Source organism: Pseudophryne corroboree, unplaced genomic scaffold (assembly GCF_028390025.1).
Source record: "Pseudophryne corroboree isolate aPseCor3 unplaced genomic scaffold, aPseCor3.hap2 scaffold_467, whole genome shotgun sequence".
Lineage (NCBI taxonomy): Eukaryota > Metazoa > Chordata > Amphibia > Anura > Myobatrachidae > Pseudophryne > Pseudophryne corroboree.
In genome coordinates this window covers 212,787-238,936 of record NW_026970079.1, presented here as the reverse complement: position 1 = coordinate 238,936, position 26,150 = coordinate 212,787, and the positions used below count along the sequence as shown (strand labels likewise).

General features: G+C 42.7%; 5 non-coding genes across 5 annotated transcripts; all 5 read left to right on the top strand.

Annotated features, from left to right (window-relative positions):
* The first annotated feature begins 777 nt into the window (after nucleotides 1–777).
* LOC135027655 (U1 spliceosomal RNA) lies at nucleotides 778–934 on the top strand. The gene has a single exon (XR_010224068.1). It is a non-coding gene; the product is annotated as a U1 spliceosomal RNA (small nuclear RNA).
* A 671-nt stretch (nucleotides 935–1,605) lies between these two features.
* On the top strand, nucleotides 1,606–1,769 carry LOC135027647 (U1 spliceosomal RNA). The gene has a single exon (XR_010224062.1). It is a non-coding gene; the product is annotated as a U1 spliceosomal RNA (small nuclear RNA).
* Nucleotides 1,770–1,921: 152 nt separating this feature from the next.
* On the top strand, nucleotides 1,922–2,084 carry LOC135027657 (U1 spliceosomal RNA). Its single transcript, XR_010224070.1, has one exon. It is a non-coding gene; the product is annotated as a U1 spliceosomal RNA (small nuclear RNA).
* Nucleotides 2,085–2,727: 643 nt separating this feature from the next.
* On the top strand, nucleotides 2,728–2,891 carry LOC135027640 (U1 spliceosomal RNA). The gene has a single exon (XR_010224055.1). It is a non-coding gene; the product is annotated as a U1 spliceosomal RNA (small nuclear RNA).
* Nucleotides 2,892–8,915: 6,024 nt separating this feature from the next.
* Nucleotides 8,916–8,989, top strand: TRNAN-AUU (transfer RNA asparagine (anticodon AUU)). Its single transcript has one exon. It is a non-coding gene; the product is annotated as a tRNA-Asn (tRNA).
* Nucleotides 8,990–26,150: the final 17,161 nt, after the last annotated feature.

The following is a 26,150-nucleotide window of genomic DNA, read 5'->3' as shown; positions in this document are numbered from 1 at the left end:
AAGACAATATGATTACGGAGAAAACTTACGCACTAGGGGAACGATCGCATGCGCCTCGATATCCAGCTCCCGATTATCAGCAATGAGAACCGTTGAAGAGAGAGAGAACTGGATACGGTCGGCCTGCCTATTTATGCCCCACACACAATACAATTCAATGGTCCCTACAATCTCATTGTTCATTGGACACAGGAATTCGGCTTCGCATTATAACAAAAGGTCATAGGTTGATTCATACAGGTGGGCTGTGACTATTTCCAACTGCTCAGGTGGGAGGGAAACTGGGTTTCCCGCCGCATGGGTAATAAAGTGCAAATAAAGTAAATGTTCATAAACTTCTTATGTCCATAACTATTCGCACGAGCGATTGATCTGCTTCAAACCAACACAGGAATATTTCTAATTAAATATTCTTCCGATGGATACTAAACACCACTGTATTACTCCTGTCTGACCCTTCGTATCAAACAAAGAGGGATTCCTCTGTTCATAAACATTCTATATTAACCAAACTTTCAGAATCTATCAAAGGGACCATGATCTACAAAATACATTATTAGTGAAAATATGTTACGATTGAGTCGCACGCTAAAACCACATAAACTCTACCGTAAATACGCATACCATGCGCCTGCGGGTGCCCGCGACTGTGAGTATGCGCACGTACGGGAGAGCGTACGCATGCGCAGCACGGACCTGGGTGAGGTGCAAATATGGTAGTGTGCATAGAGATATTTTTCTGACTTTGACAGACCCTTCGCAGCTCTAGCCCAACTCCTACTTACCTGCCAGGTGAGATACTATGATCATGTAGGTGCTTCTCCCAGGGCAAGGCTCACCCATTGCACTCTGGGTGTGCTGCCCCTGTGATTTCCCCAAATGTGGGAAACTTGACTGCATAATTTGTGTTTCCCCTGGTCAGCTCTCGTCAGATCTCTTTGTCTCAGGTCTCTCTCCAGCCTAGTTTGCTGTCTGTTTCAACTTCTCTTTTCTTGAGCCGCTCCCTTCTATGCCCTTGCGCACTATCTTGACTTCTCCCATCTGCTTACTTTGTGCCTTCCAACGCACAATGCGAACTACAGGTAGTGCTGCAGGGCCCACACCCTTTTACTTGCCTTACAGAGCAGCTCTGGAGCTATTACAGTGCCCAGCTGCTGCAAGTAATCAGCTTGAATGCTTCAGGGGCTGGGGCATAGCCAACATGAGCCCCACACCGAAGTAGGGTGGAGGTGTTTAATGCGAACTAGGGGTCATCCAAGCGCCGCAAAAGGCCGCCATGCCCTGCACGCCCCTTTTCTCTTTTCATATGCAGACGAGGGTTGAAGCCAACTTTGACCCACTGCTTGGATGACATCACCATATGCAAATCCATCTGCTGCAGGCCTTCCCCCAGGAATGCTTGTACTAGTTGTTGCATTTGGTTTGTTGTTTGGGGGTGCTTCAGTATTAGGCAGCCTTCTGCCCTCCCATGTTCATCTGAAAATATGTGTTCTCCCTGCAGTTGTTGTCCCCAGATGAGAGTTCCCTTGTGCTGCCTCAGTTGAATCTCCTTTACTTGACAGAGATGTGCCTGAGCAGCGGCCCTCCCCAGCCCTATCCCAAATCATACTTATTTTGCATAGGAGATATCATGGTCATGAAGATTGTTCTCCCAGGGTGAGGTTCATTCATTGCATTCTGGGTATGATGACCCCTGTGATTTCCCCAAATGTGGGAAACTCGACTGCATTATTTGTGGTAGTGGGGGACTGTGTTTGTGCTTTCCTCTGGTCAGCTCTGGTAAAAGTCAGATTTCTTTGTCTCAGATCTTCCTCTAGCCTTGTTCTTCTTTCGAGAGTTCCCTTGTGCTGCCTCAGTTGGATCTCCTTCACTTGACAGGGGGGTGCACGAGCAGCGACCCTCCCCAGCTCTAGCCCAACTCCTATTTACCTGCCAGGTGAGATACTATGATCAGGAAGGTGCTTCTCCCAGGGCAAGGCTCACCCATTGCACTCTGGGTGTGCTGCTCCTGCGATTTCCCCAAATGTGGGACACTTGACTGCATAATTTGTGTTTCCTCTGGTCGGCTCTCATATAATTCAGATCTCTTTGTCTCAGGTCTTTCTCCAGCCTAGTTTGCTGTCTGTTTCCACTTCTCTTTTCTTGAGCCGCTCCCTTCTATGCCCTTGCGCACTATCCTGACCTCTCCCGTCTGCTTACTTTGTGCCTTCCAACGCACAATGCATACTACAGGTAGTGCTGCAGGGCCCACACCCTTTTACATGCTTTACAGAGCAACTCTGGAGCTGTTACAGTGCCCAGCTGCTGCAAGAAATCATCTTGAATGCTTCAGGGGCTGGGGCATAGCCAACATGAGCCCCACACCGAAGGAGGGTTCATCCAAGCGCCACAAAAGGACGCCATGCCCTGCACATCCCTTTTTTCTTTTCATATGCAGACGAGGGTTGAAGCCAACTTTGACCCACTGCTTGGATGACATCATATGCAAATCCATCTGCTGCAGGCCTTCCCCCAGGAATGCTTGCACTAGTTGTTGCATTTGGTTTGTTGTTTGGGGGTGCTTCAGTATTAGGCAGCCTTCTGCCCTCCCATGTTCATCTGAAAATATGTGTTCTCCCTGCAGTTGTTGTCCCCAGATGAGAGTTCCCTTGTGCTGCCTCAGTTGAATCTCCTTTACTTGACAGAGATGTGCCTGAGCAGCGGCCCTCCCCAGCCCTATCCCAAATCATACTTATTTTGCATAGGAGATACCATGGTCATGAAGATTGTTCTCCCAGGGTGAGGTTCATTCATTGCATTCTGGGTATGCTGACCCCTGTGATTTCCCCAAATGTGGGAAACTCGACTGCATTATTTGTGGTAGAGGGGGACTGTGTTTGTGCTTTCCTCTGGTCAGCTCTGGTAAAAGTCAGATTTCTTTGTCTCAGATCTTCCTCTTGCCTTGTTCCTCTTTCGAGAGTTCCCTTGTGCTGCCTCAGTTGGATCTCCTTCACTTGACTTTTTAAAGTTTTTCTAGGAAACGTTCTAGATGAATGCTTATTAGCCTTTGTCAGTATGTACTTTTTGCAAAGTGTCTCTGTGGCGCAATTGGTTAGTGTGTACGGCTATTAACCAAAAGGTTGGTGGTTAAATCCTACCCAGGGACGTAATTGACCTTGTGATCAGATTTTGGTGATATTTAAGTAGACAAGTCAAAATTTCAAACCCCCTCTTATTGTGTAGGGTACCTAGCCTTCTCTGATGTAATCAGAGTTAGATTTGATTCAGTGATTTTATAAAAACAGCTAGGAAGCACAATTTAGCAGTGGGTTGCAGAGAAAAAGAAATATGCTGGCAAAAAAATCCAATTGAGTGATTAAACAGCTCTTCATTTCTGGCTTTATTTTTATGCTAACAAATTTGTTCTCTGAAAAGTGTCCACAAAGCCAAGTCTCTGATTAACACCTTTGTAGGGATGGTTTTTCACATATTACTAAATTAAACTTGCTTCATTGTAAAGGCAGCAAGATGCATCCTCATTTCAATGTCTACTGAAATAATACAAGTTGACACCAGGAAACATTAACGCCACTGCATCCTTGCTGCTTTCTCATGTGGAAGTCTGTGTAATGTGAAAACAAGGTGATATCTAATTAGCACACAAGTAAGGAATTAAGAAAATCTTTATTTAAGGGTGAAGATGTTTCTCACAAAATCGTTGCCCCAATGCATCATTGAAATTCAAGCTGGAAAGATGATTTTAATATATCACTTGTACATTTTGTATTGCTCTTCTGGTGACAATGTAGTTTGTTTTTGTCAATTACCATTTTAATAATAGGGTAAAGAAAATTAAGTGGATTTTTGAAAGAAAACAATACTGTCAATATACTATTAAAACAAATTAAAATGGTAAAAGAAATTGTACTTTAAGTAAAAATAAAAGAGGCAAAATATCAATCCCAGTTTTGGATTACTTTAATTAACAAAAAAAAAAATGCATATAGCAGAGGATAGTTTCAATCTGCCTACCTCTGGGTTATGGGCCCAGCATGCTTCCATTGCTGTACTCTGCTGCACATGTAAGTGCAAGAGATCCTGAAGCACTCACTCATCATGGGAAAGTACCAATGTGTTTCTTCGTTGGTTGATGGAAGAAACATCTTACAAAAACTCTCCAGATTATTGACTTTTTAAAGTTTTTCTAGGAAACGTTTTAGATGAATGCTTATTAGCCTTTGTCAGTATTTACTTCTGCAAAGTGTCTCTGTGGCGCAATCAGTTAGTGTGTACGGCTACTAACCAAAAGGTTGGTGGTTCAATCACACCCAGGGACGTAATTGACTTTGTGATCAGATTTTGGTGATCTTTAAGTAGACAAGTCAAAATTTCAAACCCCCTGTTATGGTGTAGGGTACCTGGCCTTCTCTGATGTAATCAGAGTTAGATTTGATTCAGTGATTTTATAAAAACAGCTAGGAAGCACAATTTAGCAGTGGGTTGCAGAGAAAAAGAAATATGCTGGCAAAAAAATCCAATTGAGTGATTAAACAGCTCTTCATTTTCTGGCTTTATTTTAATGCTAACAAATTTGTTCTCTGAAAAGTGTCCACAAAGCCAAGTCTCTGATTAACACCTTTGTAGGGATGGTTTTTCACCTATTACTAAATTAAACTTGCTTCATTGGAAAGGTAGCAAGATGCATCCTCATTTCAATGTCTACTGAAATAATACAGGTTGACACCAGGAAACATTAACGCCACTGCATCCTTGCTGCTTTCTCATGTGGAAGTCTGTTTAATGTGAAAACAAGGTGATATCTAATTAGCACACAGGTAAGGAATTAAGAAAATCTTTATTTAAGGGTGAAGATGTTTCTCACAAAATCGTTGCCCCAATGCATCATTGAAATTCAAACTGGAAAGATGATTTTAATATATCACTTGTACATTTTGTATTGCTCTTCTGGTGACAATGTAGTTTGTTTTTGTCAATTACCATTTTAATAATAGGGTAAAGAAAATTAAGTGGATTTTTGAAAGAAAACAATACTGTCAATATACTATTAAAACAAATTAAAATGGTAAAAGTTATTGTACTTTAAGTAAAAATAAAAGAGCAAAAATATCAATCCCAGTTTTGGATTACTTTAATTAACAAAAAAAAATGCATATAGCAAAGGATAGTTTCAATCTGCCTACCTCTGGGTTATGGGCCCAGCATGCTTCCATTGCAGTACTCTGCTGCACATGTAAGTGCAAGAGATCCTGAAGCACTCACTCATCATGGGAAAGTACCAATGTGTTTATTCGTTGGTTGATGGAAGAAACATCTTACAAAAACTCTCCAGATTATTGACTTTTTAAAGTTTTTCTAGGAAACGTTTTAGATGAATGCTTATTAGCCTTTGTCAGTATTTACTTCTGCAAAGTGTCTCTGTGGCGCAATCAGTTAGTGTGTACAGCTACTAACCAAAAGGTTGGTGGTTCAATCACACCAAGGGACGTAATTGACCTTGTGATCAGATTTTGGTGATCTTTAAGTAGACAAGTCAAAATTTCAAACCCCCTCTTATTGTGTAGGGTACCTGGCCTTCTCTGATGTAATCAGAGTTAGATTTGATTCAGTGATTTTATAAAAAACAGCTAGGAAGCACAATTTAGCAGTGGGTTGCAGAGAAAAAGAAATATGCTGGCAAAAAAATCCAATTGAGTGATTAAACAGCTCTTCATTTTCTGGCTTTATTTTTATGCTAACAAATTTGTTCTCTGAAAAGTGTCCACAAAGCCAAGTCTCTGATTAACACCTTTGTAGGGATGGTTTTTCACCTATTACTAAATTAAACTTGCTTCATTGGAAAGGCAGCAAGATGCATCCTCATTTCAATGTCTACTGAAATAATACAAGTTGACACCAGGAAACATTAACGCCACTGCACCCTTGCTGCTTTCTCATGTGGAAGTCTGTTTAATGTGAAAACAAGGTGATATCTAATTAGCACACAGGTAAGGAATTAAGAAAATCTTTATTTAAGGGTGAAGATGTTTCTCACAAAATCGTTGCCCCAATGCATCATTGAAATTCAAGCTGGAAAGATGATTTTAATATATCACTTGTACATTTTGTATTGCTCTTCTGGTGACAATGTAGTTTGTTTTTGTCAATTACCATTTTAATAATAGGGTAAAGAAAATTAAGTGGATTTTTGAAAGAAAACAATACTGTCAATATACTATTAAAACAAATTAAAATGGTAAAAGTTATTGTACTTTAAGTAAAAATAAAAGAGCAAAAATATCAATCCCAGTTTTGGATTACTTTAATTAACAAAAAAAATGCATATAGCAAAGGATAGTTTCAATCTGCCTATCTCTGGGTTATGGGCCCAGCATGCTTCCATTGCAGTACTCTGCTGCACATGTAAGTGCAAGAGATCCTGAAGCACTCACTCATCATGGGAAAGTACCAATGTGTTTCTTCATTGGTTGATGGAAGAAACATTTTACAAAAACTCTCCAGATTATTGACTTTTTAAAGTTTTTCTAGGAAACGTTCTTGATGAATGCTTATTAGCCTTTGTCAGTATGTACTTTTTGCAAAGTGTCTCTGTGGTGCAATTGGTTAGTGTGTAAGGCTATTAACCAAAAGGTTGGTGGTTCAAACCCACCCAGGAACGTAATTGACCTTGTGATCAGATTTTGGTGATATTTAAGTAGACAAGTCAAAATTTCAAACCCCCTCTTATTGTGTAGGGTACCTGGCCTTCTCTGATGTAATCAGAGTTAGATTTGATTCAGTGATTTTATAAAAAACAGCTAGGAAGCACAATTTAGCAGTGGGTTGCAGAGAAAAAAAATATGCTGGCAAAAAAAATCCAATTGAGTGATTAAACAGCTCTTCATTTTCTGGCTTTATTTTTATGCTAACAAATTTGTTCTCTGAAAAGTGTCCACAAAGCCAAGTCTCTGATTAACACCTTTGTAGGGATGGTTTTTCACCTATTACTAAATTAAACTTGCTTCATTGGAAAGGCAGCAAGATGCATCCTCATTTCAATGTCTACTGAAATAATACAAGTTGACACCAGGAAACATTAACGCCACTGCATCCTTGCTGCTTTCTCATGTGGAAGTCTGTTTAATGTGAAAACAAGGTGATATCTAATTAGCACACAGGTAAGGAATTAAGAAAATCTTTATTTAAGGGTGAAGATGTTTCTCACAAAATCGTTGCCCCAATGCATCATTGAAATTCAAGCTGGAAAGATGATTTTAATATATCACTTGTACATTTTGTATTGCTCTTCTGGTGACAATGTAGTTTGTTTTTGTCAATTACCATTTTAATAATAGGGTAAAGAAATTTAAGTTGATTTTTGAAAGAAAACAATACTGTCAATATACTATTAAAACAAATTAAAATGGTAAAAGTTATTGTACTTTAAGTAAAAATAAAAGAGCCAAAATATCAATCCCAGTTTTGGATTACTTTAATAAAAAAAAAAAGCATACAGCAGAGGATAGTTTCAATCTGCCTACCTCTGGGTTATGAGCCCAGCATGCTTCCATTGCTGTACTCTGCTGCACATGTAAGTGCAAGAGATCCTGAAGCACTCACTCATCATGGGAAAGTACCAATGTGTTTCTTCGTTGGTTGATGGAAGAAACATCTTACAAAAACTCTCCAGATTATTGACTTTTTAAAGTTTTTCTAGGAAACGTTTTAGATGAATGCTTATTAGCCTTTGTCAGTATGCACTTTCGCAAAGTGTCTCTGTGGCGCAATCAGTTAGTGTGTACGGCTATTAACTAAAAGGTTGATGGTTCAATCCCACCCAGGGATGTAATTGACCTTGTTATCAGATTTTGGTGATCTTTAAGTAGGCAAGTCAAAATTTCAAACCCCCTCTTATGGTGTAGGGTACCTGGCCTTCTCTGATGTAATCAGAGTTAGATTTGATTCATTGATTTTATAAAAACAGCTAGGAAGCACAATTTAGCAGTGGTTTGCAGAGAAAAAAATATGCTGGCAGAAAAATCCAATTGAGTGATTAAACAGCTCTTCATTTTCTGGCTTTATTTTTATGCTAACAAATTTGTTCTCTGAAAAGTGTCCACAAAGCCAAGTCTCTGATTAACACCTTTGTAAGGATGGTTTTTCACCTATTACTAAATTAAACTTGCTTCATTGGAAAGGTAGCAAGATGCATCCTCATTTCAATGTCTCGTGAAATAATACAAGTTGACACCAGGAAACATTAACGCCACTGCATCCTTGCTGCTTTCTCATGTGGAAGTCTGTTTAATGCGAAAACAAGGTGATATCTAATTATCACACAGGTAAGGAATTAAGAAAATCTTTATTTAAGGGTGAAGATGTTTCTCACAAAATCATTGCCCCAATGCATCATTGAAATTCAAGCTGGAAAGATGATTTTAATATATCACTTGTACATTTTGTATTGCTCTTCTGGTGACAATGTAGTTTGTTTTTGTCAATTACCATTTTAATAATAGGGTAAAGAAAATTAAGTGGATTTTTGAAAGAAATCAATACTGTCAATATACTATTAAAACAAATTAAAATGGTAAAAGTTATTGTACTTTAAGTAAAAATAAAAGAGCCAAAATATCAATCCCAGTTTTGGATTACTTTAATTAACAAAAAAAAAGCATATAGCAGAGGATAGTTTCAATCTGCCTACCTCTTGGTTATGGGCCCAGCATGCTTCCATTGCTGTACTCTGCTGCACATGTAAGTGCAAGAGATCCTGAAGCACTCACTCATCATGGGAAAGTACCAATGTGTTTATTCGTTGGTTGATGGAAGAAACATCTTACAAAAACTCTCCAGATTATTGATTTTTTAATGTTTTTCTAGGAAACGTTCTAGATGTATGCTTATTAGCCTTTGTCAGTATGTACTTTTTGCAAAGTGTCTCTGTGGCGCAATCGGTTAGTGTGTTTGGCTATTAACCAAAAGGTTGGTGGTTCAATCCCACCCAGGGACTTAATTGACCTTGTGATCAGATTTTGGTGATATTTAAGTAGACAAGTCAAAATTTCAAACCCCCTCTTATTGTGTAGGGTACCTGGCCTTCTCTGATGTAATCAGAGTTAGATTTGATTCAGTGATTTTATAAAAACAGCTAGGAAGCACAATTTAGCAGTGGGTTGCAGAGAAAAAAAATATGCTGGCAGAAAAATCCAATTGAGTGATTAAACAGCTCTTTATTTTCTGGCTTTATTTTTATGCTAACAAATTTGTTCTCTGAAAAGTGTCCACAAAGCCAAGTCTCTGATTAACACCTTTGTAAGGATGGTTTTTCACCTATTACTAAATTAAACTTGCTTCATTGGAAAGGCAGCAAGATGCATCCTCATTTCAATGTCTACTGAAATAATACAGGTTGACACCAGGAAACATTAACGCCACTGCATCCTTGCTGCTTTCTCATGTGGAAGTCTGTTTAATGTGAAAACAAGGTGATATATAATTAGCACACAGGTAAGGAATTAAGAAAATCTTTATTTAAGGGTGAAGATGTTTCTCACAAAATCGTTGCCCCAATGCATCATTGAAATTCAAGCTGGAAAGATGATTTTAATATATCACTTGTACATTTTGTATTGCTCTTCTGGTGACAATGTAGTTTGTTTTTGTCAATTACCATTTTAATAATAGGGTAAAGAAAATTAAGTGGATTTTTGAAAGAAAACAATACTGTCAATATACTATTAAAACAAATTAAAATGGTAAAAGTTATTGTACTTTAAGTAAAAATAAAAGAGCCAAAATATCAATCCCAGTTTTGGATTACTTTAATTAAAAAAAAAGCATACAGCAGAGGATAGTTACAATCTGCCTACCTCTGGGTTATGAGCCCAGCATGCTTCCATTGCTGTACTCTGCTGCACATGTAAGTGCAAGAGATCCTGAAGCACTCACTCATCATGGGAAAGTACCAATGTGTTTCTTCATTGGTTGATGGAAGAAACATCTTACAAAAACTCTCCAGATTATTGACTTTTTAAAGTTTTTCTAGGAAACGTTTTAGATGAATGCTTATTAGCGTTTGTCAGTATGCACTTTCGCAAAGTGTCTCTGTGGCGCAATCAGTTAGTGTGTACGGTTATTAACTAGAAGGTTGGTGATTCAATCCCACCCAGGGATGTAATTGACCTTGTTATCAGATTTTGGTGATCTTTAAGTAGACAAGTCAAAATTTCAAACCCCCTGTTATGGTGTAGGGTACCTGGCCTTCTCTGATGTAATCAGAGTTAGATTTGATTCATTGATTTTATAAAAACAGCTAGGAAGCACAATTTAGCAGTGGTTTGCAGAGAAAAAAAATATGCTGGCAGAAAAATCCAATTGAGTGATTAAACAGCTCTTCATTTTCTGGCTTTATTTTTATGCTAACAAATTTGTTCTCTGAAAAGTGTCCACAAAGCCAAGTCTCTGATTAACACCTTTGTAGGGATGGTTTTTCACCTATTACTAAATTAAACTTGCTTCATTGGAAAGGCAGCAAGATGCATCCTCATTTCAATGTCTCGTGAAATAATACAAGTTGACACCAGGAAACATTAACGCCACTGCATCCTTGCTGCTTTCTCATGTGGAAGTATGTTTAATGCGAAAACAAGGTGATATCTAATTATCACACAGGTAAGGAATTAAGAAAATCTTTATTTAAGGGTGAAGATGTTTCTCACAAAATCATTGCCCCAATGCATCATTGAAATTCAAGCTGGAAAGATGATTTTAATATATCACTTGTACATTTTGTATTGCTCTTCTGGTGACAATGTAGTTTGTTTTTGTCAATTACCATTTTAATAATAGGGTAAAGAAAATTAAGTGGATTTTTGAAAGAAATCAATACTGTCAATATACTATTAAAACAAATTAAAATGGTAAAAGTTATTGTACTTTAAGTAAAAATAAAAGAGCCAAAATATCAATCCCAGTTTTGGATTACTTTAATTAACAAAAAAAAAGCATATAGCAGAGGATAGTTTCAATCTGCCTACCTCTGGGTTATGGGCCCAGCATGCTTCCATTGCTGTACTCTGCTGCACATGTAAGTGCAAGAGATCCTGAAACACTCACTCATCATGGGAAAGTACCAATGTGTTTATTCGTTGGTTGATGGAAGAAACATCTTACAAAAACTCTCCAGATTATTGACTTTTTAAAGTTTTTCTAGGAAACGTTTTAGATGAATGCTTATTAGACCTTGTCAGTATATACTTTTGCAATGTGTCTCTGTGGCGCAATCAGTTAGTGTGTACGGCTATTAACCAAAAGGTTGGTGGATCAATCCCACCCAGGTACGTAATTGACCTTGTTATCAGATTTTGGTGATCTTTAAGTAGACAAGTCAAAATTTCAAACCCCCTGTTATGGTGTAGGGTACCTGGTCTTCTCTGATGTAATCAGAGTTAGATTTGATTCAGTGATTTTATAAAAACAGCTAGGAAGCACAATTTAGCAGTGGGTTGCAGAGAAAAAAAATATGCTGGCAGAAAAATCCAATTGAGTGATTAAACAGCTCTTTATTTTCTGGCTTTATTTTTATGCTAACAAATTTGTTCTCTGAAAAGTGTCCACAAAGCCAAGTCTCTGATTAACACCTTTGTAAGGATGGTTTTTCACCTATTACTAAATTAAACTTGCTTCATTGGAAAGGCAGCAAGATGCATCCTCATTTCAATGTCTACTGAAATAATACAGGTTGACACCAGGAAACATTAACGCCACTGCATCCTTGCTGCTTTCTCATGTGGAAGTCTGTTTAATGTGAAAACAAGGTGATATCTAATTAGCACACAGGTAAGGAATTAAGAAAATCTTTATTTAAGGGTGAAGATGTTTCTCACAAAATCGTTGCCCCAATGCATCATTGAAATTCAAGCTGGAAAGATGATTTTAATATATCACTTGTACATTTTGTATTGCTCTTCTGGTGACAATGTAGTTTGTTTTTGTCAATTACCATTTTAATAATAGGGTAAAGAAAATTAAGTGGATTTTTGAAAGAAAACAATACTGTCAATATACTATAAAAACAAATTAAAATGGTAAAAGTTATTGTACTTTAAGTAAAAATAAAAGAGCCAAAATATCAATCCCAGTTTTGCAGTGGCAAACGCAGGATTTGCATGGGGGGGTTTCCAGAACTGGGCGGAGCCAATCACGGGGGTGGGGACTGAGGTGACCCAGTATATGCTGGGTCCGTAAAACTAGTGTGTCTGTGTGTGTGTATATATATATATATATATATATATATATATGTACACATATATATATATATATATATATATATACACATATATCTACACACACACACATATATATATATATATATATATATACACACACATACACACACACATACATATACATATACACGGGTGGTCTTCAGTATGCCGGCGGTCGGGCTCCCGGCGACCAGCATACCGGCGCCGGGAGCCTGACCGCCGGCATACCGACACTTATTCTACCTCGTGGGGGTCCACGACCCCCCTGGAGGGAGAATAGAATAGTGTGGCGCACGTAGCATGGCGAGCGCAGCGAGCCCGCAAGGGTCTCATTTGCGCTCGCCACACTGTTGGTAAGCCGGCCTCCCGGCACCGGTATGCTGGTCGCCGGGAGGCCGGGAGATCATAGTGAATCCATATACACATATACATAGCATATTAAACATGCATACATATATATATATATATATATATATACACACACATACAGTACACATATATATACACATGTATATATATATATATCATATGTGTGTGTGTGTGTGTGTTTATATGTATGTATGTACGTACGTACGTACGTACGTACGTACGTACGTATGTATATACATGTGTATATATGTAGGCACATGGATATATATGTACTATAATTAAAAAAAAGTAAACTTTTATTGCACTTGCAAGTGCCACCAGGAAGACAGCAGGCTGCAGAGGACGCTAGACAGTCATTAATAATACTCATGCATTTAAAACCCCCCCTGGGTGCGCCACTGTTTTGGATTACTTTAATTAACAAACAAAAAAATGCATATAGCAGAGGATAGTTTCAATCTGCCTACCTCTGGGTTATGGGCCCAGCATGCTTCCATTGCTGTACTCTGCTGCACATGTAAGTGCAAGAGATCCTGAAGCACTCAATCATCATGGGAAAGTACCAATGTGTTTCTTCGTTGGTTGATAGAAGAAACATCTTACAAAAACTCTCCAGATTATTGACTTTTTTAAGTTTTTCTAGGAAACGTTTTAGATGAATGCTTATTAGCCTTTGTCAGTATGGACTTTTGCAAAGTGTCTCAATCAATTAGTGTGTACGGCTATTAACCAAAAGGTTGGTGGTTCAATCCCACCCAGGGATGTAATTGACCTTGTTATCAGATTTTGGTGATCTTTAAGTAGACAAGTCAAATTTCATACCCCCTGTTATGGTGTAGGGTACCTGGCCTTCTCTGATGTAATCAGAGTTAGATTTGATTCAGTGATTTTATAAAAACATCTAGGAAGCACAATTTAGCAGTGGGTTGCAGAGAAAAAGAAATATGCTGGCAAAAAAATCAAATTGCGTGATTAAACAGCTCTTCATTTTCTGGCTTTATTTTTATGCTAACAAATTTGTTCTCTGAAAAGTGTCCACAAAGCCAAGTCTCTGATTAACACCTTTGTAGGGATGGTTTTTCACCTATTACTAAATTAAACTTGCTTCATTGGAAAGGCAGCAAGATGCATCCTCATTTCAATGGTAAGTCAACCTTCTTGCCCTATGTTCCCTCTCAACGGATGAAGACGCATCATTATCTACCGCAGTCATTTTGGCCCAATAGATATGCAAGAAGTTAAGATTCCCCTTTCTTTGCAGGTAGAGGAAGGAAAAGGAAGAGGTCTGTAGCCTCTTCAAGATCGCAGGACCAGAGATTGTCCTCTGCTTCTGCCAAATCCACTGCATGACACTGGGGCTTTCTTGCAGGAGCCCACACCAGTGGGGGCACGTCTAAAACTCTTCAGTCAGTTCTGGATTCATTCGGACCTGGACTCGTGGGTTTTACAAATAGTGTCCCAAGGGTACAAACTGGGGTTTCAAGACGTTCCCCCTCACCGATTGTTCAAATTGGCCTTAGTCAGCAGGGAGAAGGTGTCACAACTGAGGGCCTGAGCTGACGGGAGGCAGCCTCAGTTGTAGGGGCTGAGATGTACCGGAACCCGGGAGGTTGTATCAGACCCCTGGACATGTAAGTAACATGAATAATAACTGCCCGAAGGCGTGACCACGACAACTTGGATAAAAGTCAATGATGTTTATTATGACAACTCCGCAACACAGCAGCAGTAAAAGAAAACATAAAAGTCAGCAAAGAATAAATACAGTTCCTGGGTACTACAGGGTGGCAGGAGCCACAGGGCACTGGTAGTGTGAGATAGTTCTTATAATCTTCTAGATGGAAAGTCCTTACCAGGCCCGACTGTAGCAATGGAGATAACCCAGGATAGTACCAGCTGGTGTTCCAGGAAAAGCTGGGTTGCTGAAGATAAAACAGCTGCTGTGGATACTGGCTGGAACCAGACTGTTGTTAACACGGAGTGGATACTGGCTGGAACCAGTTAAATAATAAATGAAGCTTGAGAGCGATGCAATATGAGTAAAATGTAGAGTTTGAGAGCGGAGAAATAATAATACCGGTGGAGAGTGGTAAAGTGTAGAAAGGACACCGGCCCTTTAAGAGAAGCTGTACTCTGCTGGAAGCTGAGCTGGAAGCAGGTAATGTTGAAGCTGGAAACAGATGAATCCACAATGGATCAGAGAGTCAGGCTACACCGCAGGTGGAATGCTGGTGCGGGTCTCTATGGTGGAAGTCTTGAGACAGGAGCTGGAACCTGGAAGACAATCACAGGAGAGAGACAAACAGGAACTAGGTTTGACAACCAAAGCACTGACGCCTTCCTTGCTCAGGCACAGTGTATTTATACCTGCAGCAAGGAAGGGATTGGCTAGGCAATTATGCAGATTAACAATACTGACAACAGATTGGAGGAAATGATCAGCTGACAGAGTCCAAGATGGCTGCGCCCATGCAGACACTTGGAGGGAAGTTTGGTTTGTAATCCATGTGGTAATGAAAACAGTAATGGCGGCGCCGGCCACTGGAGACAGGAGACGCCCGGCTGACAAGTGCACATCCAACCACGCGGACACAGCGGAGACCGCGGCTGACGTAATCGCCACTCTGACACTCTGCATGCAGAAGCTCAGGGACGGCGGCGGAGGCCGCGGGAGACGCCATGCCAGATGTAATAAGGCGTTACTGTGACAGCGTCTCAGAGAGACAGGAGAGGATGCAGGAATGTGAACATTAGGATAACAGATGGGATCCGGTCCTGGAGCGCTGAGCCAGCCTTAGGAGGCATCTGATGGGTAAGAAATGGTGTCCAGATACCCGGATCGTGACAGAAGGTTTTTATTCAAGCCTCTTCGTGGTCCCGAAGCCGGACGGCTCAGTCAGACCAATCTTAAATCTGAAATCCCTCAATTTCTTCCTAAAGAAATTCAATTTCAAGATGGAATTTCTCAGGGCAGTGATCTCCAGTCCGGAGGACGGAGATTTCATGGTTTTGGTAGAGATGAGCGGGTTCGGTTTCTTTGAATCCGAACCCGCACGAACTTCACTTTTTTTTTCACGGGTCCGAGCGACTCGGATCTTCCCGCCTTGCTCGGTTAACCCGAGCGCGCCCGAACGTCATCATGACGCTGTCGGATTCTCGCGAGGCTCGGATTCTATCGCGAGACTCGGATTCTATATAAGGAGCCGCGCGTCGCCGCTATTTTCACACGTGCATTGAGATTGATAGGGAGAGGACGTGGCTGGCGTCCTCTCCATTTAGATTAGATTTAGAAGAGAGAGAGAGAGAGAGATTGCTGTGATACTGTAGATTAGAAGAGAGTGCAGACAGAGTTTAGTGACTGACGACCACAGTGACCAGTGACCACCAGAGACAGTGCAGTTGTTTGTTTTATTTAATATATCCGTTCTCTGCCTGAAAAAAACGATACACAGTCACACAGTGACTCAGTCTGTGTGCACTGCTCAGCCCAGTGTGCTGCACATCAATGTATTGTATATAAAGCTTATAATTGTGGGGGAGACTGGGGAGCACTGCAGGTTGTTATAGCAGGAGCCAGGAGTACATGATAAATAATATTATATTAAAATTAAACAGTGCACACTTTTGCTGCAGGAGTGCCACTGCCAGTGTGACTAGTGGTGACCAGTGCCTGACCACCAGTATATTAGTAGTATTGTATACTATCTCTTTATCAACCAGTCTATATTAGCAGCAGACACAGTACAGTGCGGTAGTTCACGGCTGTGTCGGCACTCGGCAGGCAGTCCGTCCATCCATAATTGTATTATAATATATACCACCTAACCGTGGTTTTTTTTTCATTCTTTATACCGTCGTCATACTAGTTGTTACGAGTATACTACTATCTCTTTATCAACCAGTGTACAGTGCGGTAGTTCACGGCTGTGGCTACCTCTGTGTCGGCACTCGGCAGGCAGTCCGTCCAACCATAATTGTATTATAATATATACCACCTAACCGTGGTTTTTTTTTCATTCTTTATACCGTCGTCATACTAGTTGTTACGAGTATACTACTATCTCTTTATCAACCAGTGTACAGTGCGGTAGTTCACGGCTGTGGCTACCTCTGTGTCGGCACTCGGCAGGCAGTCCGTCCATCCATAATTGTATTATAATATATACCACCTAACCGTGGTTTTTTTTTCATTCTTTATACCGTCGTCATACTAGTTGTTACGAGTATACTACTATCTCTTTATCAACCAGTGTACAGTGCGGTAGTTCACGGCTGTGGCTACCTCTGTGTCGGCACTCGGCAGGCAGTCCGTCCATCCATAATTGTATTATAATATATACCACCTAACCGTGGTTTTTTTTTCATTCTTTATACCGTCGTCATACTAGTTGTTACGAGTATACTACTATCTCTTTATCAACCAGTGTACAGTGCGGTAGTTCACGGCTGTGGCTACCTCTGTGTCGGCACTCGGCAGGCAGTCCGTCCAACCATAATTGTATTATAATATATACCACCTAACCGTGGGTTTTTTTTTCATTCTTTATACCGTCGTCATACTAGTTGTTACGAGTATACTACTATCTCTTTATCAACCAGTGTACAGTGCGGTAGTTCACGGCTGTGGCTACCTCTGTGTCGGCACTCGGCAGGCAGTCCGTCCAACCATAATTGTATTATATACCACCTATCCGTGGTTTTTTTTTCATTCTTTATACCGTCGTCATACTAGTTGTTACGAGTATACTACTATCTCTTTATCAACCAGTGTACAGTGCGGTAGTTCACGGCTGTGGCTACCTCTGTGTCGGCACTCGGCAGGCAGTCCGTCCAACCATAATTGTATTATAATATATACCACCTAACCGTGTTTTTTTTTTCATTCTTTATACCGTCGTCATACTAGTTGTTACGAGTATACTACTATCTCTTTATCAACCAGTGTACAGTGCGGTAGTTCACGGCTGTGGCTACCTCTGTGTCGGCACTCGGCAGGCAGTCCGTCCATCCATAATTGTATTATAATATATACCACCTAACCGTGGTTTTTTTTTCATTCTTTATACCGTCGTCATACTAGTTGTTACGAGTATACTACTATCTCTTTATCAACCAGTGTACAGTGCGGTAGTTCACGGCTGTGGCTACCTCTGTGTCGGCACTCGGCAGGCAGTCCGTCCAACCATAATTGTATTATAATATATACCACCTAACCGTGGTTTTTTTTTCATTCTTTATACCGTCGTCATACTAGTTGTTACGAGTATACTACTATCTCTTTATCAACCAGTGTACAGTGCGGTAGTTCACGGCTGTGGCTACCTCTGTGTCGGCACTCGGCAGGCAGTCCGTCCAACCATAATTGTATTATAATATATACCACCTAACCGTGGTTTTTTTTTCATTCTTTATACCGTCGTCATACTAGTTGTTACGAGTATACTACTATCTCTTTATCAACCAGTGTACAGTGCGGTAGTTCACGGCTGTGGCTACCTCTGTGTCGGCACTCGGCAGGCAGTCCGTCCATCCATAATTGTATTATATACCACCTAACCGTGGTTTTTTTATACCACCTAACCGTGGCAGTCCGTCCATAATTGTATACTAGTATCCAATCCATCCATCTCCATTGTTTACCTGAGGTGCCTTTTAGTTCTGCCTATAAAATATGGAGAACAAAAAAGTTGAGGTTCCAAAATTAGGGAAAGATCAAGATCCACTTCCACCTCGTGCTGAAGCTGCTGCCACTAGTCATGGCCGAGACGATGAAATGCCAGCAACGTCGTCTGCCAAGGCCGATGCCCAATGTCATAGTACAGAGCATGTCAAATCCAAAACACCAAATATCAGAAAAAAAAGGACTCCAAAACCTAAAATAAAATTGTCGGAGGAGAAGCGTAAACTTGCCAATATGCCATTTACCACACGGAGTGGCAAGGAACGGCTGAGGCCCTGGCCTATGTTCATGGCTAGTGGTTCAGCTTCACATGAGGATGGAAGCACTCAGCCTCTCGCTAGAAAACTGAAAAGACTCAAGCTGGCAAAAGCACCGCAAAGAACTGTGCGTTCTTTGAAATCCCAAATCCACAAGGAGAGTCCAATTGTGTCGGTTGCGATGCCTGACCTTCCCAACACTGGACGTGAAGAGCATGCGCCTTCCACCATTTGCATGCCCCCTGCAAGTGCTGGAAGGAGCACCCGCAGTCCAGTTCCTGATAGTCAGATTGAAGATGTCAGTGTTGAAGTACACCAGGATGAGGAGGATATGGGTGTTGCTGGCGCTGGGGAGGAAATTGACCAGGAGGATTCTGATGGTGAGGTGGTTTGTTTAAGTCAGGCACCCGGGGAGACACCTGTTGTCCGTGGGAGGAATATGGCCGTTGACATGCCAGGTGAAAATACCAAAAAAATCAGCTCTTCGGTGTGGAGGTATTTCACCAGAAATGCGGACAACAGGTGTCAAGCCGTGTGTTCCCTTTGTCAAGCTGTAATAAGTAGGGGTAAGGACGTTAACCACCTCGGAACATCCTCCCTTATACGTCACCTGCAGCGCATTCATAATAAGTCAGTGACAAGTTCAAAAACTTTGGGTGACAGCGGAAGCAGTCCACTGACCAGTAAATCCCTTCCTCTTGTAACCAAGCTCACGCAAACCACCCCACCAACTCCCTCAGTGTCAATTTCCTCCTTCCCCAGGAATGCCAATAGTCCTGCAGGCCATGTCACTGGCAAGTCTGACGAGTCCTCTCCTGCCTGGGATTCCTCCGATGCATCCTTGCGTGTAACGCCTACTGCTGCTGGCGCTGCTGTTGTTGCCGCTGGGAGTCGATGGTCATCCCAGAGGGGAAGTCGTAAGCCCACTTGTACTACTTCCAGTAAGCAATTGACTGTTCAACAGTCCTTTGCGAGGAAGATGAAATATCACAGCAGTCATCCTACTGCAAAGCGGATAACTGAGTCCTTGACAACTATGTTGGTGTTAGACGTGCGTCCGGTATCCGCCGTTAGTTCACAGGGAACTAGACAATTTATTGAGGCAGTGTGCCCCCGTTACCAAATACCATCTAGGTTCCACTTCTCTAGGCAGGCGATACCGAGAATGTACACGGACGTCAGAAAAAGACTCACCAGTGTCCTAAAAAATGCAGTTGTACCCAATGTCCACTTAACCACGGACATGTGGACAAGTGGAGCAGGGCAGGGTCAGGACTATATGACTGTGACAGCCCACTGGGTAGATGTATGGACTCCCGCCGCAAGAACAGCAGCGGCGGCACCAGTAGCAGCATCTCGCAAACGCCAACTCTTTCCTAGGCAGGCTACGCTTTGTATCACCGCTTTCCAGAATACGCACACAGCTGAAAACCTCTTACGGCAACTGAGGAAGATCATCGCGGAATGGCTTACCCCAATTGGACTCTCCTGTGGATTTGTGGCATCGGACAACGCCAGCAATATTGTGTGTGCATTAAATATGGGCAAATTCCAGCACGTCCCATGTTTTGCACATACCTTGAATTTGGTGGTGCAGAATTTTTTAAAAAACGACAGGGGCGTGCAAGAGATGCTGTCGGTGGCCAGAAAAATTGCGGGACACTTTCGGCGTACAGGCACCACGTACAGAAGACTGGAGCACCACCAAAAACTACTGAACCTGCCCTGCCATCATCTGAAGCAAGAAGTGGTAACGAGGTGGAATTCAACCCTCTATATGCTTCAGAGGTTGGAGGAGCAGCAAAAGGCCATTCAAGCCTATACAATTGAGCACGATATAGGAGATGGAATGCACCTGTCTCAAGTGCAGTGGAGAATGATTTCAACGTTGTGCAAGGTTCTGATGCCCTTTGAACTTGCCACACGTGAAGTCAGTTCAGACACTGCCAGCCTGAGTCAGGTCATTCCCCTCATCAGGCTTTTGCAGAAGAAGCTGGAGGCATTGACGAAGGAGCTAACACGGAGCGATTCCGCTAGGCATGTGGGACTTGTGGATGCAGCCCTTAATTCGCTTAACAAGGATTCACGGGTGGTCAATCTGTTGAAATCAGAGCACTACATTTTGGCCACCGTGCTCGATCCTAGATTTAAAGCCTACCTTGGATCTCTCTTTCCGGCAGACACAGGTCTGCTGGGGTTGAAAGACCTGCTGGTGACAAAATTGTCAAGTCAAGCGGAACGCGACCTGTCAACATCTCCTCCTTCACATTCTCCCGCAACTGGGGGTGCGAGGAAAAGGCTCAGAATTCCGAGCCCACCCGCTGGCGGTGATGCAGGGCAGTCTGGAGCGACTGCTGATGCTGACATCTGGTCCGGACTGAAGGACCTGACAACGATTACGGACATGTCGTCTACTGTCACTGCATATGATTCTCTCAACATTGATAGAATGGTGGAGGATTATATGAGTGACCGCATCCAAGTAGGCACGTCACACAGTCCGTACTTATACTGGCAGGAAAAAGAGGCAATTTGGAGGCCCTTGCACAAACTGGCTTTATTCTACCTAAGTTGCCCTCCCACAAGTGTGTACTCCGAAAGAGTGTTTAGTGCCGCCGCTCACCTTGTCAGCAATCGGCGTACGAGGTTACATCCAGAAAATGTGGAGAAGATGATGTTCATTAAAATGAATTATAATCAATTCCTCCGCGGAGACATTGACCAGCAGCAATTGCCTCCACAAAGTACACAGGGAGCTGAGATGGTGGATTCCAGTGGGGACGAATTGATAATCTGTGAGGAGGGGGATGTACACGGTGATATATCGGAGGGTGAAGATGAGGTGGACATCTTGCCTCTGTAGAGCCAGTTTGTGCAAGGAGAGATTAATTGCTTCTTTTTTTGGGGGGGTCCAAACCAACCCGTCATATCAGTCACAGTCGTGTGGCAGACCCTGTCACTGAAATGATGGGTTGGTTAAAGTGTGCATGTCCTGTTTTGTTTATACAACATAAGGGTGGGTGGGAGGGCCCAAGGATAATTCCATCTTGCACCTCTTTTTTCTTTTCTTTTTCTTTGCATCATGTGCTGATTGGGGAGGTTTTTTTGGAAGGGACATCCTGCGTGACACTGCAGTGCCACTCCTAGATGGGCCCGGTGTTTGTGTCGGCCACTAGGGTCGCTAATCTTACTCACACAGCTACCTCATTGCGCCTCTTTTTTTCTTTGCGTCATGTGCTGTTTGGGGAGGGTTTTTTGGAAGGGACATCCTGCGTGACACTGCAGTGCCACTCCTAGATGTGCCCGGTGTTTGTGTCGGCCACTAGGGTCGCTAATCTTACTCACACAGCTACCTCATTGCGCCTCTTTTTTTCTTTGCGTCATGTGCTGTTTGGGGAGGGTTTTTTGGAAGGGACATCCTGCGTGACACTGCAGTGCCACTCCTAGATGTGCCCGGTGTTTGTGTCGGCCACTAGGGTCGCTAATCTTACTCACACAGTCAGCTACCTCATTGCGCCTCTTTTTTTCTTTGCGTCATGTGCTGTTTGGGGAGGGTTTTTTGGAAGGGCCATCCTGCGTGACACTGCAGTGCCACTCCTAGATGGGCCCGGTGTTTGTGTCGGCCACTAGGGTCGCTAATCTTACTCACACAGCTACCTCATTGCGCCTCTTTTTTTCTTTGCGTCATGTGCTGTTTGGGGAGGGTTTTTTGGAAGGGACATCCTGCGTGACACTGCAGTGCCACTCCTAGATGGGCCCGGTGTTTGTGTCGGCCACTAGGGTCGCTTATCTTACTCACACAGCGACCTCGGTGCAAATTTTAGGACTAAAAATAATATTGTGAGGTGTGAGGTATTCAGAATAGACTGAAAATGAGTGTAAATTATGGTTTTTGAGGTTAATAATACTTTGGGATCAAAATGACCCCCAAATTCTATGATTTAAGCTGTTTTTTAGTGTTTTTGGAAAAAAACACCCGAATCCAAAACACACCCGAATCCGACAAAAATAATTCGGTGAGGTTTTGCCAAAACGCGTTCGAACCCAAAACACGGCCGCGGAACCGAACCCAAAACCAAAACACAAAACCCGAAAAATTTCAGGCGCTCATCTCTAGGTTTTGGTAGACATAAAGGATGCCTACTTACATGTTCCCATTTAGCCACTGCCTCAAGCTACCTAAGGTTTGCAATTCAGGATTGTCATTACCAATTTCAGACATTGCCGTTTGGTCTGTCCACGGCTCCGAGGATTTTCACCAGGGTGATGGCGGAAATTATGGTTCTCCTTCGCAAGCAAGGAGTCACAATTATCCCGTACTTGGATGATCTCCTGATAAAGGCGAGATCCAGGGACCAGTTGGTGCAAAACATTGCACTCTCCCTGACAGTTTTTCAACAACATGGTTGGCTCCTAAACTTGCCAAAATCGCAGTTGGTCCCAATGACGCGGTTGTTGTTTTTGGGAGTCATACTGTTAGGCGCCGGGGTCCGCTTGATGGTCTGCGCGGCCCGGCGCCTAGCAACTAGAGACGCCGTGCACGTACAGCCGCCGGCTCCCTAGCAACGCTAGACGCCGGGCGCGCTGAGCCGCACGGACCCTAGCAACGGGGACGCCACTGGCGGACCGCGTTCCCCGTTGCTAGGCTTTAGGAAATTAAGATATTCACCTGCTCTCTGGCCGTGCAGCAAGGCAGCTGCACGGCATTTATTCTAATCAGCCATTAGCAGCTGATTGGAGGACTCCTTGTTAAATACACTCCCAGGGCTTCTCACAGACGCCGGTAATAGCTTCCTGCATGCTGCCTTTGTTTGCCGAGAGTCTGTTTCCAGTCCTGCTGTATCCGGTCATTCCAGTCCGCAGAAGTCCGGTATTCGGGAGTTGTCATCTCATCCCAAGAGGTCGTTTGGTTCCCTGGAGTCCTGACTGATCACCGTTTTATATCCAGTGGTGTTCGTGAGTTGCGGCTCTGCCGTGTGTTGCGGCTCAGCCGCTTTACCTTTTATATTTTGTGTTTGGAGCATTTGCGGAGGGTTCCGCTTCCACAAGTCCTCTCTGGTACTTGGCGGTGCCGGGTAGGAGAATTGGACAAGTGGATATTTTGGTTGTCCTTTTTCCTGGCGGTTTCTCCGCACATATTATAGTTTTGAGTTTGCTTAGCCCCTGGCCTGGTTGTTTAGTTAGAGGGCCTCTTGTTATCACCCTGTCTCGGGTTTCCCTTTGTCTCTCATTAAGACCGGGGGGCATCGAAGTTGGGCAGACATAATCCGCCCTTCAAAAGCGGCTGCCAAGGGCTCAAGAAACCATAGTCTCGCAGGGGATTTCTGACAACACGGGTGAGACAACAGAGTTAGGGTGCCAGGGGCTATTTTCCTGTCCTGCTCCCTTCCCCAGCATTCAGTTCCAGTGCTCCAGTCCTTGCCATAAGATCTTCTCTGACCAGAGTGCTGGAATCATAACATTATTACCGGCCATACCAAAACTTAAAATTAAACGGGGTTTAATTTTTTCTCATTCAGTTTTGTGAGAGTTTATCGGCCTCATGAATCCAACAGGTTTAGGGCCAAATCCTGGTCAGCTCTTAGTCAGCCAGATTCAAGAACTTACTCAGATGGTTCAGGATCTTTCTCTTCGGGTGAAGTCGCAGGAAGATCTTTTGCGAGCTTCCCCAAGGGTAGTCCCTGAACCAAAGATGCATTTGCCTGACCGTTTTTCTGGTGATAGAAAAGAGTTTTTTAATTTTAAAGAATCCTGTAAACTTTATTTTCGTTTAAGACCGACTTCCTCGGGTTTTGAATCTCAGCGGGTAGGGTTTATTATTTCTTTGCTCCAGGGGGATCCTCAGACCTGGGCATTTGGTTTAAGAGCAGAGGATCCGGCATTGTTGTCAGTTGACGCTTTTTTGAGTCTTTAGGGCTCTTGTATGATGACCCTGATAGAGAGGCGTCCGCTGAAAGTCAGTTGCGCGCTCTCAGACAGGGTAGAAATCCTGCAGAGGTTTATTGTACGGAGTTTCGCCGTTGGTCGAACGACTGTGGCTGGAATGACCCAGCCCTGCGCAGTCAGTTTCGCCTCGGCTTCAGTTCTTCGGTGTCGGCTTTTGTTGACAGTGGAGCTGCAGGAAACTTTATGGATTTAACTTGGGCTAAGGCCTTAGGCATTCCTCAGTTACCTTTGGGTAGGTGTGTCACCATGCATGGCTTAGATGGGAGTCCGCTGTCTAATGGGATTATTTCTCTCCGTACACCCCCTGTACTACTTACAGTAGGAGCTCTACATTCCGAGAAAATCGAGTTCTTTCTTACACATTGCCCAGCAGTTCCAGTTGTTCTGGGTCACCCTTGGCTGGCCTTTCATAATCCCACCATTGATTGGCGGTCGGGGGAGATTTCACATTGGGGTACTTTTTGTGATAAGGAATGTATCACGTTTCCAGTCAGAGCAGCAGCTATCATTCCAGAACTCATTCCGGTGGAATACCAGGAGTTTGCTGATGTTTTCTCCAAAGGCAATGCGGACATTCTGCCTCCCCATCGGCCTTATGATTGTGCTATTGAGTTAATTCCTGGTGCCGCATTGCCAAAGGGAAGATTATATGCATTATCCGGGCCAGAAACTGCGGCTATGAATGATTATGTAAAGGAGAGCCTTGAGAAAGGATTTATTAGACCATCAAAATCTCCTTAAAGTGCAGGCTTCTTCTTTGTGGAGAAAAAGGATGGCTCGCTTAGACCTTGCATTGATTTTAGAGCCCTGAATAAGATCTCAGTTAAAAACACCTATCCTTTGCCGTTGATTTCTGTACTCTTTGATCAGTTACGTTCTGCTGTGATTTTTTCTAAAATTGACCTTAGAGGAGCGTACAACCTCATCCGAATTAAATCTGGAGATGAGTGGAAAACGGCCTTCAGTACTCAGTCGGGTCACTACGAATACCTGGTGATGCCGTTCGGCCTGTCCAATGCTCCGGCAGTTTTTCAAGACCTCATTAACGATGTGCTCCGTGACTTCCTAGGGAAATTCGTGGTCGTTTACTTAGACGACATCCTGATTTTTTCTAAATCAATGGAACAACATGTTACCCAGGTGCGTCTGGTTCTTCAAAAGTTATGTGTGAATCATTTATATGCCAAGCTGGAGAAGTGTGAGTTTCATGTCACGGAAGTATCTTTTTTAGGGTACATAATTTCCCCTCAGGGATTTTCCATGGAACCAAAGAAACTCCAGGCCATCCTTAGTTGGGCGCAACCCACCAATTAAAAGCAATTAAGCGTTTTTTAGGGTTTGCAAATTATTATAGGAGGTTCATTCATTCTTTTTCTGACCTGGTTGCTCCCATTGTAGCTCTGACAAAGAAAGGAGCGGATCCTACCAACTGGTCGCGTGAAGCTGAGTTGTCCTTCCGGGCCTTGAAACAAGCCTTTGTCTCGGCTCCAGTCCTCAGACATCCTAATCCGGAATTGCCCTTTGTGGTGGAGGTTGATGCCTCGGAGGTTGGAGTGGGGGCTATCCTTTCTCAAAAGGATCCGGAGTCTCTGGAGTTACATCCTTGTGCCTTTATGTCCAGAAAATTCTCCTCCGCTGAATCCAACTATGACG